Genomic DNA, 20,298 nt, shown 5'->3' with positions numbered 1-20,298 from the left:
ATAATGTGAACGGATTATAAAATCACTTGTGAATTCAAAGGCAGAACACTTCAAAGTAGAATGATGAAAATAACAACATGTTAAACATGAAAATGTCTGTCCACCCCATTTATCTGCTAGATTAATTAAGAGCTGGTGTTATGTGTTTTCTCCCTATCATAAATGAACACACCCTATTTAATATGTTAAAATTGATATCATGTTTTTCACATATCCAAAGAACATCAATCAATTTATTTATTTTATAAATGTTTCCAATAATACAACTGCAATTTTTATGACTGTATGCGCCAATCCAATTTGATACAATTTGTATTAAATTCCAAGTTATTCTTTGAAATAATATTATTATCCTACTGTGATGGGAAATGAGGAAAAGGCACTTCTAGAAGAATATTTATATCTGAAGGTGAAAGAGGGCTATATAAGGCAACCAATTACCAGAGAGTTGGTAACCTTTCCCCCATGTATTTAATGTTGCCCAGTGAACCTCAATAATTCATTCAGACTCCATATAGTTCTGAGCAATGGAACAGGTTTATTAAATATGGCTACATATATGACTCTTTTGGAGGGGGTTTGGAGTAAAAACACAAGCTTTCTCCTAGTCCAAGCAGCAGTGTAAAGTCTCATAACTAGGTTAGGTTGGTGTTAAAGGTCCGTACACAGTGAATTAACTCAACACTAATACAAAACATCCCATTGCACATTGTTAGACTGAGAAAGCTGCTGTTTACATCAAAAGGGAGAATGAATTTATTCATTCCAGGGAAGCACATAATCAGGCTGCAAGAGGAACAGAGCTTGCATCTTTAGATATTCTCCCATTTTCAGCTTTTGGATAATGCTTTTGCATTTTTGTTAAGGTAAAGAGTGGTGTGTTGTCTTTTATTTAAAAAAGAAAGCAGAGAACTAACACCAATCCCCAGTTCGTTCACATCTTGCCAAAATAAAATGATCCTTTCTCCTCCCCAAAAAGTCTTCTGTTTTAATCCTTTCTGTATCAGCAAGTAGCCTTGAATCTTCTCCATATTTATTTCAGCCACACAGTAAGAACAAGGAAATAGATGAATTAAATACTAAATAAACACAAGGGAATGGAGGGGCAAGAGAAAAAAGCCACACAAAAAGGAGAGGAGGGACTATAACCGATGACCTCAAATATATTCATGTATCCACTGAAGCAACATCCTGCAGCCATGTTACAAAAGTTCTAACAGAATGGTCTTCTTTGGAATGGTCTTCTTTGCACTCCTACACTGGAGGCCTTTAAACAAAGGTTGGATTGCTTTAACTGTGTAGTCCATTCTCTTTCAACTCTATTATTCTATGCTGTTATGATTCTATAATTTGGTACCAATAAGGTGGAAGAAGCGTTTGGCTTATCCTTTTGCCTCATGTACATGTTTTCCTTCCATTATCATCTTTCACTATACCCATACACACAGCTTCACTATATTCATATACCAGCTATTAAGGTATATCTAAAACTGGCTGTAAGGGGAGTGACAATAATGCAGAAACAGGGCACATGTAGACATTATCTGGTTCAGTGCCTACCATCTCCAGTTAGAAGAGTCAGTATGTGTTTGCAAAGACCTCCAATGCAGGAAGTTCTCAGCTAACGCATGTCTGATGGATAAACACAGTATGAACAGTGTAAGGAAAGTTCCTCTGCCCATGAAAAGAATAGTAGTTGGAAAGATTAGGATACACTGCCTAGAGGTCCCTGAAGGAGGAAGGCTGAAATAGCATGCAACATAATAATAACTCTGCAGCCTTGAGTTGCTAGCCTCAGGAACTCCAATGTGCAAACTTGGAAATTCCTGATCTGAATTCCCAACAGATCTTGACAGCAGCACTGAAGCAACATCCTGCGGCCATGTTATACACATTCAGAATTATAGCAGATGTCATATGTAACAGCTGTATTTGATACTGTGAGAGAGTTGTGAGTCTGACCTTAGATGCAAAGTGAAAATGGGTCCAGCAGGCAGACGAGGGCACAGCTACGATAGGTTTATGAAATATGGCTTGCTTTATAATTGATGGAGAAAATACTGTAATTTCCGCACACCCATATTGTTCAGCAGCTGCACAGACGGTAGATTTATGGTCACTGCCAAATGCCTCTTTATTTCCTATCAAAGACTCAGAAGATGTTACCCTGAGCCTCTGGCCCTAGTTTAAATCCTGAAAAACAAGTACTATTTCCTATTAGCTCTCATAGTATTGCTTTTTTGTGTGTATGTAGTAACATTAAAAACAATGTTTAGGTTTATAGCTACTCAGTCTGGCTGATATAAGCATCACAGAATCACAGATTGGGAAAAGAGTCCAAGGGCCATCTCATCCAATTCCTTGCAGTTCAGAACTGCCCTGCTAAAGTACCCTTGAAAAGTAGGTCTCCAACCTCTGAAAAATACAGATATTTTCCCAAATAATATGTTCTGACTAGGTAATATATAATCTTCATGAACTAGAAATTCACAAAAACTTATATTCTGTGAAAGCATCTTCTCATCCCATTGAGAATTCCAGTCTCTGGGGGTAAATAAATAAATAAATCTCATGTCCAAAGGAGTATTCCTGTGTATACCAACGCCAAAATCTAACCAATTATTTTTGTCTCAGATAATTTACTATTTACTATTTTGTACTTCCACATAGGAAGTTGTTTAAATTTGGGGACATTGTTTAAAATTACCGATGTAGCAATGTCGTTCCATGATGTACAATGCACACCTGTCAACAGTTCACAGATGAAGTCTGGGATACATGTGGCCAAGAAACATCATAGTGTGGTAAAGATGGCAAAAGTTATTAATGAGTACGAATAGACAAGCTAGGAGAGGGTGCAGCAGTTTGCTTTTGCTGGGTCTACAGGGAAATCAAAGATTCTGTCCTCTCCTGCCCTCCCCCCCCCCCATTAATCATTTGACTACCCATTATTTTTGCAGTTCAAACTCAATTTTAGACAATCAAGCTGAGGATGAAAGGGGAAAGTGGGAAGAGGAAAGAGAAACTGGGACATTTTAAAAACAGCTGGAAAAGTGGAATGAAGGGCATCACTAGGGGGAGTGTGGATGGTGCAGGCCATACCAGGTGACACCCTAAGGGGAGGAATGGAGAACATTTGACCTTCTAGATATTTTGAAGTTTAAGTTGCAAAAGCTCCAGCCAGCATGGCCAATGTGAGAGGTCTTAGTTATTGTTAACTACCACCAAGTTGACTTCAACATAAGGCAACCAGATGAATGAGAGACCTCCAAGTAACCCTATCATTCACAGGTCTTATAGACTCAGGGTTGTGGCATCCTTGATTGGGTCTATCCATCTGGAATACGGTCTCCCTCTTTTTCTACTGTTTTCTACTTTGTAAAACATTATTGTCTTTTCTAGTCTTTTCTTTCTAATTGTCTTTCATATCTCATGTCTAAACTACAACAGCCTCACTTCTAGGGAGAGTTCAGGCTTGATTTGCTCTAGGATCTATTTATTTGCCCTTTTAGCAGCCCATGGTATCTGTAGAACACATCTCCAGCACCACATTGCAAATAAATTGATTTTCTTCCCTTCAGCTTTCACAACCATACATAGAAATGGGAAATATAATGGCATGGAGAATCCTAACTTTAATATTCAATTATATACCCTGACACTTCAGGATTTTGTCTGCTTTCTTCCTAGTCTTCTGATTTCTTGACTGCAGTCTCCAGTCTGATTAATGGCTGAGTATGGAAGTAAGAGATAAGACTATGGATCTCCAGCCCAAAATAACTGGGGGGGGGGGGTTGCGCTAAGGGACCCCCCACACACACACACACACACACACCTGCTATAAAAGAAGAGATTTGGCTGATGACAATAACTGAATTTTCTGAAATGGATAAATTGACAATGTGGATTAAGGAGAAATCTTTGAACAATTTCAAGAAAGTTTAGAAATTGTTTATTAACTTTCTGCAGCCACACTGGTGCTATGCATCTGTTTTAGGCTTCATAAATAAAAATGAGTTCATATGCAGTAGAAAGATAAATAGAATATATAAAGAAGGTTTAATAACAGTAGAATATAACCATCAGTTTGGGGATGAGAAGTCATTAATGTTTGTATTGTTTCTTTTTGTTTTGTTATTTTGTTGGGTTTTTAGTTCTGCTGTTAAGTATTTGGACATACAATTAAAATGTGTATGTGCTTGTGTTCATGTTTAATAAAAAAAGATTAAAAAATAAAAGAAGAGGAGAAGGTTAAACTAACCCTGACTCAGCAGGCCACAGGAAAAAAGAATGAGAATTAAAGGCAATCTACCACATGGCTCTCTGCTAGCTTGGTTTCTAAGCTGCCTGTTGCTCCTGGAGTGTTAAAAGTTGGAAAATAGAGAGGAAGAGACATGGCAAGGAAATGGAGAAGGAGTGGTTTGTTTGCTCAGCAGGACTATCTCAGGCAATCATGGCCTATGCAGAATATCAAGCTTTTGAAAGTTGAATGCACGCAACCCTGGCTTATATTTAAGTTTTTGAAGTCTTTTTGTCATGATGAACAGGAGGACTATTCACTTCTCCTCTCCTCATTTTTATTGATTTTAAATCTTTGGTTTTATATAATGTTTAGAGTGAGATGCAGTGATCTCCTTTGTACTCTTTTGCTATCATTCTTGCTATGCACTTGGATAATCAAGTGGAAAGTTTCTCTCACTTCTTCATTTCCATAACTACTGGATTTTATCTTCCTTCCCTTTTCTTTCCCTCTCTTTCCAATGCCCATTCCACTTTACTCTTGCCTGCTACTTAAGAGCTGGAGTGAATATTCAAAAACTGTTTGGAAAATGGCAAAAAGAAAACATGTTTTTGAGAGTTGAGAAACCTTGATGAGATCACCACCCATCCATTGAAAATATCCCACAATTCTGCCCTACACCCCCACCCCCAAAAAGCAGACCTAGAATTTGCCATTTTATATACAGGACACATTTTTTACTATGCATTTGCATGGAATGGGACTTGAGCAACCACAGCTTTACATATCCAGTGGGGAAGGGGGTGTCTTAGAGCCAAATCCCAATGGATGCCAAGGGCTCACTGTATCTGAATGCGGAAATATTCATTCCTGTGTAGAAAATGCTGTCATTTGGGGACTTATTCTGCATAAAATTCACACATGGTTGATTTGCATAGAAAATAGCATTTTCTGCACATGAATTAATATTTCATGTTCAGGTATTATTTGCCATGCAGAAAATGCTGTTTTCTGTGTGGAAAATACTATTTTCTCCACAAAATAACAACACAAGAAAGCTATGCACAATAACTTTGAATTGTGAGTTGTCCCTTACAGGGCTGGCAAGTGTCCCTAATCATGAGGGATGTCCCCTGTTTAAGGGATGGAAAGCTTTTCCTTTTATATAGACTGAACAAGATGCCAGAAAATTCCTGTATTTGTGGGGGAGGGGGCTTCATAAAGACAGAAACATGTACATTATGTAATCTATGAATGTGGATCATATATTTTATTTCATTTTATTTATATATCTACCACCTGTCTCCTAAGTCATGACCCAAGGTGGCTTCCATGGCTCACTAAAAACGTTTACAAAAAGTTCAAGACAAATTTTAAAACACCACATTAAAACAACTTATAAACACATGACCTGCCTTAACTGAAATCAATACTTGCATTTGATATTTAGATAGAACACAAACTTTAATAGCTGCTGGCTGATTACAAGTCCTGCATATAATTAATTTTGTCTTTCTCTTATTGCTGTTTTGAAAACCTGACAATATTATGTCCAGCTCTCTGTTTGGATGAACACCCATATGCTGGGATGGCAGTGTAGTCATCCATATGTCTTCCCTCCTCCTAAAAGGAAGTAACAAATATGTAAGGAGGCATGCCACCAGGTCTACAAGCAAAAGTTCTTCTATTTTTTATTAGCTGCTGGAGTGTAAATGTGAGAAATTTATCCAAGTGTTATGCTATACAGGATTGGATAATGCAGTCAAGGAGAAATCTTATAGTCACTGAAGTTGAGGACATAAAAAACTGCTGATTGTCATATTTACCCCAACAAGAGACAGGCAACAGTCACATTAACATTCCCTGCAAACAATGAGCTGCTAATGATCTCACCACTGGCTCCTCTGAAGCTATTATTATCATATTAGACAAACTCATTATAGATGTTAACACTCCACAAGATCTATCAGCTTTCATGAGGAACAAAGGAAATGAGACAAGTACCAAATAGATGTGTTTGCAATAAAGTGGCAGAACATGCACTCATGCTTGTTAGAGCACTGAAGCACTTACACATCCTAGGTGTGTATTTCCTTCTTTTTCCCCCCCTGAAGACTAAATGCACACTAGAGTATGTGCTTCACAATGTAAAACAGAAGGGGGGAAACAAGAACATCCATGCAAAAACAAATTAGTTTCAAACCACTAATAAATTCGTATCAAACCACTATGAATTCTTTCATCACTTTGACTATCATTCTGATAGGAAAATGATTCATAAATAGTTAAAACAATTAAATAATTAATTCAGTACAGCATATCTTCTGTGATGTGTTGGACACATGGTGTTTGACTTTCAAAGTTTCATTCAATTCCAGATCAGCTTGAACAATCAAGGATTTGTCTTTTTGAGATTGTTGCCTGATTTGTCTTTGAAGGTCTTCTGTGCATAACTGTCCCTGTTATATGAATCTTCTTTTGAACTCCTAAATTTTATTTGCCATGTAGAATTGGTGGCTGTCATTTAAGAAACACAAGCTAAAATTCCTTTAGGGGAGGCTTTACAATTATTTCTGTGAGCTGGGGGATCTTTCTTGAGGCTGGGAAAATATGTCAACCTCTAAATATTTTGGACAGCAACTCCACTACTCCTCACATTGGGTTCAACCATCTTGAGGGTTACATCTACTCCAGCCCTCATTGAGTTCTACCTCTATATGATGCTCAAGTTAACTGAATTAACAAGCCACATTTGATCCAAATATCATAACTATAAATATGTCTAGTACAGAAAGACAAGACAGACAATAATACAATACTCCATCATGCATTTTCTTTTGTTGAGAGATGAAAAGGTCAATATTGCCAAAAGGCAGTGGGAGTGTGAACTGCAACACTGTTTATATCACTGTGTTAAAATGTCCTAAGCTGAGGTTACTTAAAACATGAGGTTCGCATACATCTCCACAGACTGTTTTTGTGACCCTCAGTCCATCAAACAACCTGAAATGTCTCCCCCCCCCCTTCCTGGTCACAAAGAGGATACAATGCTTCTTCTGCATTGCTTTTCCTGATTAATATACAAAACACCCATCCTTTTCAAAATCAGAAGTGCATCTTCAGTCACTGCTAGGTCCAGTTCCTATTTGTCCACCACCTCTTCCTTCTCTTCCTCTTGCATTTTCAGCACTCTGTGCAATCTCTAAAGGTTCCTAATGACAGAAAAGTTGGCTCCCACCCTGCCTTATGGCGCTTATCCAGGTAGTACAGACAGATGTATTTCTATCAGATTTGCAGATGACACCAAATTAGGAGGAATCGCTAATACCCCAGAGGACAGGATCAACATTCAAAATGACCTGAATAAACTAGAAAACTGGGCCAAAGCTAACAAAATGAAATTCAACACGGAGAAATGTAAAGTACTGCACTTAGGGCAGAAAAATAAAATGCACAGATATAGGATGGGGGACACCTGGCTGAATGAAACTACGTGTGAAAGGGATCTAGGAGTCCAAGTAGACCACAAGTTGAACATGAGTCAACAGTGTGATGCGGCAGCTAAAAAGGCCAATGCTATTTTAGGCTGCATCAATAGAAGTATAGTGTCTAGATCAAGAGAAGTAATAGTGCCACTGTATTCTGCTCCGGGCAGGCCCCACCTAGAAGATAGGATCCAAAAAAAAAAAAAAAAAAAACCTGGAGAAAAGAAGGTTATGAGGTGATATGATAGCCCTGTTTAAACCTTTGAAGGGATGTCATATTAAGGAGAGAGCAAGCTTGTTTTCTGCTGCTCCAGAGAATAGGACCCGGAACAATGGATGTAAGCTGCAAGAAAAGAGATTCCACCTCAACTTTAGGAGGGACTTACTGACAGTAAGGGCTGTTCAACAGTGGAACACACATTCCCTATGAGTGTGGAGTCTCCTTCCTTAGAAGCCTTTAAGCAGAGGCTGGATGGCCATCGGTTAGGGATGCTTTGATTGAGAGTTTCTTCATGGCAGAGGGTTGGACTGGATGGCCCCTGTGGTCTCTTCCAACTCTACGATTCTATCACCATTATCTTTCTTCTCCACAATAATTCCTCTCTGTCTACCTTCCATCTTTCCTGGGAACATTGCCTTTTCTAATCATTTTTCCTCATGATGTGGCCAAAGTACAACAGCCTCAATTTAGTTATATTGGCTTCCAGAGAGAATTGAGGCTTGATCTGTTCTCGAACCCATTTGTTTGTCTTCTTGGTATCCTCAGTTTACTTCTCCAGCATCACATCTCAAATGAATTGATGTTCTTCCTATTGGCTCTTTTCACCATCCAGCTCTTGCCTCCATACACTTTCAGTATTAGAGCGGAGCCCTGCTTTTTTGCCTTGGAGCATGGCTTCATCCCAGTTTCAGCCCATTTCAGCATCATGCATAGTTTAAACAGCTAAAGCTCAAAACAGAGTGAAGCTACTTTTATTTGTCCTTGTGGACAACCCCTTTGCTGCAGCATTCTGAGCATAACTTTGATTGCATGGTAAAGTAGTCTGAAATCTTTTGTGTCTCCTTTTTAAATGAATAAGAATATATATTGATTGCTTCCAAGCCACTACATTGTTTTCCATATTTGTTGGCAGATTTTAGTTAAAACTAAGCTTGATTCTGACTGTGGATTGTAGCAGTTCTACTGGTATGTCATCTGTTCCTGGTGATTTGATCTTACCAGTTGCTTTGAGTGTAGCTTTCACTTTGCTTTCCAAAATTTGGGGTTCATCTTCATTAAGTTACTTCTTTCCATCTGTCATGGAAACTTTCCCATTTTTATACAACTCTTCTGTGTATTGTTTCTTTCTTTAATTTCACCATGGTCATGTATTATGTTCTTTTATTTATCACAGAGCACCCCCACTCTTGGTTTGAATTTTTCTTTGAATTCTCAGATCTTGTGGAAGAAGCCTCTTGTTCTTCCTTTTTTGTTAATTGCTTCTATTTCTCTGCATTGCTTGCCGTAGCAATTATATGTAGTCAGGAAAAACTACCTTGGTAGTGACTTCCCGGAGGGCTTTTCAGCTGCCGCTTCAAAAATCTAGAATGACCTGCTGGAGGAAGTTTGTCAGATCACATCTCTTGACACTTTTAAAAAGGCGATAAAAATGACCCTCTTCCAGACTAACCTCTCCTAAAACAGAATCAACTGCCCATGTTAATCAGCCCCCCCCCCATTATTGCCCATTATTGTCATATTGCTGTCACTTCTTGCCGAGCTGTTTTAACAGATGTTATTCCAGCTTTTATTGTTATTATTTTGTATTGATGGGAGGGAAGGTAGAAGGGTGGGGGGGGTTTTAGGGACTGTTTCCTTATTATTATTTTTTGTGACTCTGTATTTGAAATTTTCCTTGTTGATATCCACCTCAATCCTCAAATGGGAGAGGCGGGATACAAATAAATATGTTGTAATTATATTATTATTATCATCATCATCATCATCTTTGTCCTTATGCACTAAGCATTGCACAGTAGCATTTAAAATTCTGGTTATGGTTCTTCCTCCCTTTCCTTTTGCTTCTCATCTTTCCTTAAATGCTTGAAGTGTTTTGTCTTCTCCTTGTCATCTATTGTTTCTTCTCCTTCTTTCACCATTCTGAATTCATTGTTCTGAATTCCTCTTTGACTATGTCTCTGACTTCAGTCTATAGTTCTTTTGGCTCTCTGTCAACTAGGCTTGATAGTGGAAACCTATTTCTCACAATATCTTTAAATTCTGTTGGGATATTCATTAGAACATGTTTCGGCATGATGATTGTTTTGGTGTTCTTAGAAGCATTTTTGATCTTCTTATTTGTGGTTTTGTTGTTCTAGTCCTAGAGCTGATACATAGCATCATTTACAATACTGTACTATAATCTTTCAAGTGCCTTCATTTTGTTAGTGACACTGATCTGTGTTATAATTCTAACCTGGATTGATGTAAAATATTTTAGATATTTCCAAAAGTTTTGGCCTAGCATTATTTTTATTCCATATACATACAGAGAAAGAAGCATTTTGCGTGAGAATGGACCCAACTAGCTATGTTGCCTTAGAGCTCCAGTTTATACTATCTCTAGAAAGTAACATTATTTATTATGCATTTCGGGAACAAGATGGGGCTCCAAAAGATTTTTCACATGGCAATACGTTTCTTAATCCTTAAAGATTTGCTTAGTGTACAGCTAGCAATTGTAACACACAAAAATTATGGAGTCTATCTGCAGCCTATAGGGAGCAAGGTTAAACAAATGAAAATCAATGTTAATTTAAAACAAGTAGGAACAGCTAGAATTCAACAATGTATTTCACAAAGAGAAATCCCGGATGAACAATAATGTGTCCTCCTTTATTGCACTATTTAGCAGAATTTAAGCTTGCCATGACTCTCTAATATATTTACTTGGTGCATAATGTGTTATGCTCTCCTTTCCTCTTGATGAATAACAACAGAATTATTGTGTCTATATTCATGCATACATGTGTGTAATTCTGTAATGCAGGATCTTGTGAATGCTTGTTGGAAACTATGAGTGCATCTGCACTTTAGAAATAATGCAGTTTGACACTAGTTTAAGTGTTTTAGGTCCATCCTATGGAATCCTGGGTTTTATAGTTGTACAAGATCTTTGTAGTGCCTCATAAAACTACACATCCCAGATTCTATAAGATGGAGGCATGGCTGTTAAAGTGCTGTCAAACTGCATTATTTCTACAATAGAGATACACCCTACATTTTGTATACTAAAAACAAAAGTAATTCAATTGGTAAGAATGCAGACCTGTAGTTCCAAAATATGTATTTGTGGTTTTAAAGAACTTCTGGAATTCTGGGAGTTGTAGACAAAAAGTAACTTTGAAAAGCTTTTTGACAAACCAGAAGACAAACTGCCATTTCTCCAGTCTTGTCTACCAGTCAAAATTCTGAAAAAAATTCAACAGTATCCACTTGCCATAAGACTATCAGTTGGTTCGCACTTACCAGTTGATATAACTCAGTCTTCATGCACTTCTCCTTTGTGCATGTTGCCAGCTCACGTGGCTTCTGTGTTGTTGGTAGAAGACATGAAATCCTTACTCCACTACTGATAAGGCAGTTAAGTGGAAAAGCAAAGGAGAGCCATGGCAATCTTTTCCCATATTGGCCAGCAGAGAAACCAAAGGAAGAGGAACATACCACCCTGTCATAGAATCATAGAGTTGGAAGAGATCACAAGGGCCATCCAGTCCAATCCCCCTGCCATGCAGGAACTCACAATCAAAGCACCCCTGACGAATGGCCATCCAGCCCCTGATTAATCCCCAAAAAGTAAAGGTAATTAATAGAAAAAGCAATCAAAGCTACTACAAGTAATTCAAAAATTACTTTTTCAACTTTGCAATAAGTACATTTACTTCTCAAACACCTGGATGAATAAAGGGAACAAATTACTTTCAAAAGTAACTTCCTGAGCTCCAAATGTATCTTACAAACTTACTTATGACCTAATAATTAAACAGATTAAATTCTGAGCAATATTATCAAGAAAGCTCTCAGAGAGGATATATGACTAACTGCATCCAGGCTTTGAAACCTGCCTGCCAGTATTCAGTGGCATTTAGCACTGATTCTGCTTTTGTGCTGTTAAAAACACAAAGCCTTTGCTAGGAAAACTAACTACCTTATCCTTTAAGAAGTTAACTGCTTTCCCATCCTAGACGCCACTGGGAGTCTGGCTCATGCAATTAAATTTGGATCCATTAAATAGGCAGTCTCACTGTAGCAAACATTCATACATGTTGAACCAGCTGAATGTGATGCAAACAGTTACAGTTTCTGGCCCACATGCAGTTTTGCACACTAGTTCCTTCACTGCTGCCGCTTGCTTTCTGATTTCCAGACCCCAGCTGTCACTGGGAGTTTATATTTAGCCATGAAAAACAAATTCATCGAAATGCCTCATTTAAAAGAAATTCAGCTTTATCTGGAATTCATCATAATATCCTTTTTAAAGGAAATGTATCAGCACTGAATCCACTTGCAAAATTGTTTTGGATACTCCTTTTTTTTTTAAACTAACTCTCTCTTCACTATCCCCGTTTTCCCCTATCATTGTAAGACTGGAAACATACTATCACATTTGTGCTTGACACATGACAGTGAATTTTCACATGAAACCAGGTGGATGTGTCTCTGTCTGAAATCATGCCCATAAAACAAACAAGGGCGTGTTACAGACCACCTCAAAATGGCGGTCTGCCGGCGCTGCCGGTTGCTGTGTCCGGGAACCACAGCAGTCAAACCACGCAGTTCCTGGATGCAACAAAAAGAAGTTGCAAAAAGTGGCTTCTTTTTGCGTCCCAGAAGTGGCTCCGCAAGTGGCCAATGGCGCACTTGCGACATCACTTCCGTCGTGGGACGTGCGGACGCTACGCATCCGCAATGTCAAAATGTCAGCACCCGTGTAGAACGGGCGCCACCATTTTGTATGTCCCCAGGACATACTAGGGTTAGAGGCGTGCGTAAAGGATGCCCTTTCCTAACCCTAGTACGTCCTGGGGACATACTTTACGCCTGTGCGGAACGTGCCATAGAATTATAAACTGCAAAGCAGATGATACATTGGAAAACATGTTTTATATATGTTACAGATAGTATTTTTAAAAAAGATATATATACATGAAGCAGAAGCAGGGTGACCAGATGTCCTCCTTTTCCACATTCATCCTTCTGTCCTTCATTTTGAGCTTAATTAAGAGGCTCATTGAGTAGTTCCACATTTGACGTTCCCCTTCAAGAAATATCTTTACTTGGCAGCCTGTCCTCAATATAATAGGGGGATAGGATGGATCCTTTTAACGTTCTTTTGTTCTAGGAGCAGCAGTAAACAAGACTTGCCCTCAGAGCTCAGGACACAATTGTTTCTCAGAGGAGAAAAGGACTGCAAACATGGTGTTAGGCAATGGGTTCCCTGATGACACAATGCAAATATTGAAAGGGTTTTTTCCCCCTAATTTCAACACAATGGACAAATGAAAGGAATGATTTAAATGTAGATTCAGGCAAGGGGTTGTTGCTAGTAAATTTTAAGCATTTGTCTTGCTCCGAATTCTGTACGTATACTGCAAGACAACAAGGCATTTTAGGAAAGATAATTTCATCAGAAAAATATGGTTGAGTAGTATATTAAAAATGCAGTATATATTATATAGCTCTAAATAAAACTATATGAAATGAATATATATTTATATTAATGTTTTCCACTTTTATTTTGTAACGGCCTACATTTTTCTTAAATGCCCTGCATTTTGCAGTGCCTTGTTCATTGTGGTTATGACATCTGGCCAGTTTGAGCTGAAGTATATTGTTAAACCATCAATCTGTCCAGCCCTGCCTCTGATGAAGTGGACTGGAGTCACGTCAAAAGTCATGTAAATGTCATGTAAAACTGCATTATTTCTACAGTGTAGATGCACCTACAGTCTCAAAGGTGCTAAAGTGGAGGCCTACTCCATTTAACTAGTGATGCTTACTTCAATGTGTACAACACAACATGTGAGACTCCTTAGGGACAAACTTGAGTTTTAAAATGGAAATGCAAACAATCTTGCAAAGAAAGTATTAACTATTTAAACTACTCAAGTGTGACCACCAGGTTACACAGGATTCTTCTCCTGTCTTATAAATATAGTTTGAGGGTTTTCTTCCCACAGATCAATCTCTTTATTGCTTGGTCCTCCCACTGGCCCCAATTCTTTTCCTAGCCCACTCACTTAACAAGTGACTTAGATATGGGCTCCCAGTATCCTTTCTATTAAATGTTTTAATGTTCTTGGTAGCATGCATTGGATGTTGTTATTTATAAATTACTTCAAGCCACTCCTTTGTAAACAAGAAAAATAGTTTTTATTTCCAAACAGAAGTAATGTTAGTATATTTTTGCAGTTGATTCTCAAAGCTTGTTGTTCCAATGTGTACATTACTTCACTTGTTACAAATTCTCTTTGTTCCCATTCCCTCACTGGCTTGGTTTCCACCTGAAACTGTATTTGATTTCTTTAAATACAGGTTCCACTAAAACTCCTTCATTAGGAGTATAAATCCTCTGAAAGTCTAGCTCTGTTCACAAATCCCCAGAACAAGGCAGTTATGAGCCCCCCTGAACTGGCTCTTCACTTCTCAAAGAACCTAACACACTCAACTAATTTCACTGGACTTCCTTTGTCCCTTCTAATTCTTTCTTCCTTACACAGGAGTCTGAATCCTGTTAAGACTAATCTCTTTACTTCTAACCTCACTTCTGGCAGTATATGGCACACTCATCTATGTCACTGAATTGCTTTTGTCCTTTTAAATCTTTCTTCCTGATATGGGAGTCTGAATCCCATTAAGGCTTTGTATTGAAACCTCTTCTCTGGTTAACAGTACATGACACACTCCTACACTTTAACAGCTCCTCCTCCTTTTATTTTGTTTTAGAAGCAATCTGGTGTGATAAACTCCCTGAAATTGCAACTTATGTTAAAATTTGAATGTACTTTAAATTGTGTTTAAATCCCGTTTGCCTGTGGGATCTCACTAGTGTGATAAACTCCTCTGATCGGCTGTTGTGAGCATTCCATTTTTTCCAATGTCTTTCCACAAAAAATAAAGGAGGGACAACATCAAAGAAAAGGGGGATGTGTCCAGTCTCTGCTTAATTATTTTACTAATTTACTGACTCACTATATGCTACAGTCACAAACAGTAAATACTGGAAGCTACTACATCATTCACTTCTTCACTTGACAGAGCAAGAAAAACTTGTTAGTTTCTTGGTGCTTGAGTAGAAAATGGCACACGTCTTGCTTTCAAAAATGTCTCAGAATTGCATTCCCATACCCTCCCTACTTTCCTACCTTTGTTCCTCATCTTGCTTCAAATGCTGCCAACTGAGTGGAAAGTGGAAAAGTAGTTTACACTTAATTAACTCAGATTGGGATTAAGACAAGAGGTGGCAGAATCTTACCTTTCCCAGTAGACTCAGGCAAAAGTAAACTGCTGCAGCTTCTCCTACTTTTATGTTCTTCCTCATTAACTTATTTTGTCATCTTGACAACACTCAGATATTGAATGGGCATATGTGTCTCATTTCTCACCTGTGAAAGGTTGGAGGACCTGTGTTTTCCTCAAACGCATGCCCACTAACCACTAGTAGCAACCAATACCACATCTATTATAGAGAAAGCTTCCAGAGAGAGTGAAAAAAACATAAAAATAAATGAAGTGCATTCTAACAAGAAAAAAAAAGGAAAAGAAAATCTATGTTTCTGAATGTAAATGCTTAAACTTACTGGATAAACCATTATTGGTTTTAATCTTTACTTGCTACATTTTGGTTTCAGATGGCAAGTTAGTATTTTACTTCTCTTCCACTTCTCCCTGAGGGAGCATTTTATTACTTGTGTTATTATCTTTGCCTCCTGGCTGAAGTATGTATTGAGTTAATGTTTGTAATTGAAAAATGAAACACTAATAAAAAAAACCCACAAAGAAAACTCGAAGACAAATGTTTGAACCACACTTTCCCCTATCTCCTCTCAATCTCACTAGCATTTCATTTCTTGCCTCTGGTGTTCCAGAAACACATAAGTACTGTTTTGTTTTCCACTTTGTTTTTTCAGTACAAATCTAATGAGTACACATTCAGAATACAATTAGCTATGTTATTCATAATATTGAGCTGCTGACACTGATGTCAGGAAACTAGCTTTTCAAAAAGGCTGCAAGACATTTATATACCAGGTGGGAGAATTCACATTTAAAAGGCCAATCTCACTTTTCCCAAACAAATTGCAGAGACTTATCATGAGACCGTTTGTACTCTGGACATGCTATAGCATAAATATGAATATTTTATAAATGAAATGTTATCTCTTCCATGACCATCAGAGTTAACAAACAAGGGCCTGATAGTAGGAATAGGAAACTCTATCCATTTCAAAAATAATAATTATTATTTTTTAAAATCATTTATAGTTCTTTAGTCTTGTTCATATTCAGGTGTATAAACCACAAATGTTTAACATCCTTAATATAAAGTTTGTGTGTTTTGGTATTGTTTTCCAAAACAATTGAATGCAAAGGGAAAATTTCCCTCATCTGTACCAGCCAGTTCAACAGATAAAATTATTCTCAGCTTGTACAGAACTATGTCTTAAATGCCGGTCATTTAAGAGCCTTCCAAAAGAAAAGAAAAAATAACTGTCAACCGTAATTCAACAAGAACATCCCTGAATATACAAGGATTCAAATCCAGATGTTTAAGAGATGAACATTCAAAATCCACTATGAGTGTCTATGGCCCAGTACAAACAGGCAGGAAGTGACATGCTGGTGCCGATTCTAGGGTTGAGGAACATGCAGCAACCACACGCTCCCGAACCCTAGCATGTAACAGTGGCACCATGATGGTGGCCTCCCATCCACATGGGAGCCCTCATCATGACAACGCCACGCAGCGTCTGGACATCGCTGGCAGGAAGTGGCATCATGGTGGTGCCCCTTCCTCTTTTCAATGAAGCAAAAAATAAGCCACTCTAGGCAGCTTCTTTTTGGCAGTGCATCAGTGCTGTAGCGTGCGGCTGCAGCAGCACCAACTCAGGGCAAAGATGGGCAGCATGGAGCCACCCGTCTGTCGAGACCCTTAGTTGTATAGCTATGTATACTTAGCTGTGAATCAGAGGTGCGAAGAAACCTTGTTAGTTTATTGCAAAAAAGAATAACAGGCCACTGGCCAAGATGTTTCATTACCTATCAGCACTCCCTAGTCAGTGTTCTGATGCATAATGGGGCCAATGTATAACTTTGGTCCAGATGCATGTTGGTCCCAATGTGCTTCAGTCCCATTCTGCATTGGTCACTGACTCATCTATGTAACAGTAGCCCTCCATTTGATATGGACATTATTAAACTGCTCACTTCAAAATCCCACTAACAAGTCCACATATGAAGAAGTCAATGCCCAATGGGATTCCATACCATATCAACTAGGGAGTGTTACCGAAAAAACAGCAAAGAAGGGTGGCATTTCACAGCCTGTGTGTACTGGCCCCTAGATTGCTCTAGGGAACCTAGAGTTACCTAGTGAACAAGTGCAAATTATGCTTTAGCCATTTCCCAAATTGTGGTCTTTAAAAGTTCTTGTACAAAACAAGAAGATTAAAAAAGAAAATGGTTTTAGATCATTCCTCTGAAAAGGCGATACTGACAGCACTGATTGGCTTGATGATGATTTAGGGTACAAGAAGGCAAGATTTCAAAATAAAAGCAATTGATTTTAACATCTCTCTGGTGTCTTGAAAGATCCTTGGGTCTCAAATATCTTTTACGGATTTCTATCAGAGAACACACGCAGGGCAGTTTCAATTGGTTTAATTATGTGTCACAGTTATTGATGCAGTAAAGCCTGCCAGATATTGCCCAACATTATCTTTCATCACTAGCATATTCTTATCTACATTGGATGGGTTTTTTTTTCCTTCTTAAAAAAGAAAGAACAAAAGCTACTGAGGGGAGGGTATTGTCTAAGAAAAGAATGAAATATAGCACTAAGATTAAAATCTAAGGAGACAAAAGGCTCTGTTCTCTGCCATGTGACCCCACCATATCATAATTACATAATGATCACAGTTGCATTATTTACCCTTTCTGATTAAGCTTTTATACATATTATTAGAGGTTAATGTTCCAGGGGATTTTTCCCCCAGCAGCCAACATTACTAAGCCTCATGAAGTCTGAAATTGGCCAAGGTGGCAAAGAAAAGAACAACAGCTTTCACCAGTACTCTGCGGGCAGTTAATCCTCAATTGTAAAATGGAGAACAGATTGATTTTACAATCTAAGTGACTCACCTTTTTGCTGAAGGAAATTACAGCCTTAAGAAATACATATTTTTTGGTGGGGTAAACTGAAGTCATTCACCTGCAGAACTGTGTGCACTGCTTAAATCATAAATATGCTTTGGTAATATATGTCATTGGGCAAATTGTGACAACTGCTTACAAAAGTGATTCCAAAATGGTCTCCTAGGCATGCTAATATTGATTCTGAAACAACTAGCACCATGCTACAAGGAAAAAGACAGTGATGCCATCTAAAGGGTTAGAATGCTGGACTAAAACCAAATATCAAAAGTTACATTCAGAATAATTAGTTATCATTATAGTTCTTCGGCACCAGTTTGTAGTTAATTGTCACAATTCTTTACTCTCCTGTTTTTCAAGAGCAAAAAAAAAAAAGGGGGGGAGGGATAAGTTTATGTTAAGTTTAAGTTTAAATACTGTAAGTTAAGTTCCATTGATACAAAATGCATTGTGCTTCTGTCTATTTCATTTTTACCTGACCATCCAAAAGAGAACATGAAGCAATGCAGAGGCCAGCACTTGAACTATCTGATATTTGCACTCCACTGTTTAGTAAGGGTTCTCCTGCAGAACTGTAAAAGGAGATATGGACTAAATACATCATGGAAAGACTCCTTCTATACTCACCCCATGCCCAGTTCAGAGCTGCCTAAAAGATCATTCCAGAAGGTTTCCCATTCCTCCAGAGCAGAGTTTGGAGTTGTCAGGGAGCTGCAATAAAAAGATGATATAACCCATTTCCTGTTTCCATTGGATTCCACTTTTCTTGATTACCAGAATTCCAGTGTTGAATCCTGCCCTGGAAAACTACTGTTATGACACCAAAAATGAAACAATCCATGTTACATTATAGTCTAATGAAATGTATGTATGACTCAAGAAAAGGAACTACTGTATATACTCATGTATAAGTCTAAAAAAATTAGTCAGAAAATTACTAGGGTTCTGGAGCATGCGGCAACCACACGCTCCGGAAACTTAGCACATCACAGCGGCACACCGCTTTTGGCCCATCTGTCCTGGGCCTTAGTTGAACTTTAGCTATTTTTGCCTCTTAGCATTGTGCTTTAAGTGTGCTCCAGAACAATTAGCAAATAAAATTCTGGGAAACATAAATTACATTAAAATTCCTTATGTGCAGTTTTTGTCATTATGCATTTCCATATCAGTAATGCCAAGCTGGGAAAATAAACTAAAGAAAATGAAAACTGTGGGGAAACTACATATATATGAACTGCATGCTGTTCAAAAACTGGAAAGGAAAAGGGTGACCAGTGAGCACTCCTGATGTGCATTCACTTCCTGGAAGAAAACAAATCAGGTAATTCTAATCTCCCAGATCTGAATGTGAAAGAAATTTGGACTGAATTTTTTTGGAAGGAAAACAATCATGCTGTGACTTTCTATTAGGGATGGCAAATGGGAGCCATAACAAGATGCTGCAGTGTGAGTGCTTATTTTTATTTTTCAGCCAACTGCATAATCATGCCCTTTTCAGAGGCAAGGGAAAAGACTGGCTTAGTAAGTCAGTTGAGAACATATAACCACAAGGTTCATGGGCTTCTTCTCTGCACAGCGGGGAGCAACAGTGGAGAGAAAACTGCAGATATTATTCACTGTCATTTGAAAAAATGAAAATGTCGTATATTTCCATCCCTAATATCTCCCTATCATTATTACCTTAAATAAAAGAACCATCTTGGTGTTGTGCTTTGAGTGTTGAACCAGGAATCTTGGAGGCCTGAGTTTGAATCTCTGTTCAGTCATGGAAACCCACTGGGTGACCTCAGGCAATTAATGCTTTCTCTGCCATAAAGGAAAGAAATGGCTAACTTGCTCCTTTTTTAAAAAAAAGTCTTTTTATTAAACATAGACACAAACACAAACATATTTTATATATGACTAAAACTAGTATATACAACCTATTAAAATATAATTAAATGGCTAAACTAAAACTAATGCTACTGATTTCCCTAGCCTCACTGATGGATATTTATCACTATTTACTATACTTCCATTATATAATATTATATTAACACTTCCACAATATAAACACTCTATTTATCACAACCTATAGTTGATTCATATTGCCAGTGTGCAAAACAACAACAACAACAACAGGCTGCATTTGCATTGCAGAAACAGTGCAATTTGACATTGCT

General features: G+C 38.0%; 1 long non-coding RNA gene across 1 annotated transcript; it reads right to left on the bottom strand.

The window, feature by feature from the left end:
- Window positions 1-5,507: 5,507 nt before the first annotated feature.
- On the bottom strand, window positions 5,508-19,942 carry LOC121925292. Its single transcript, XR_006102848.1, has 3 exons — window positions 19,817-19,942; window positions 18,764-18,847; window positions 5,508-5,863 (listed from the first exon to the last, which is right to left on the bottom strand). It is a non-coding gene; the product is annotated as an uncharacterized LOC121925292 (long non-coding RNA).
- Between the last annotated feature and the right edge of the window lie 356 nt (window positions 19,943-20,298).

The sequence above is a fragment of the Sceloporus undulatus genome, chromosome 3, assembly GCF_019175285.1.
Source record: "Sceloporus undulatus isolate JIND9_A2432 ecotype Alabama chromosome 3, SceUnd_v1.1, whole genome shotgun sequence".
Classification (NCBI taxonomy): Eukaryota; Metazoa; Chordata; class Lepidosauria; order Squamata; family Phrynosomatidae; genus Sceloporus; species Sceloporus undulatus.
The sequence above is the reverse complement of the archived record's forward strand: the minus strand, read 5'-3'. Positions and strand labels throughout refer to the sequence as shown.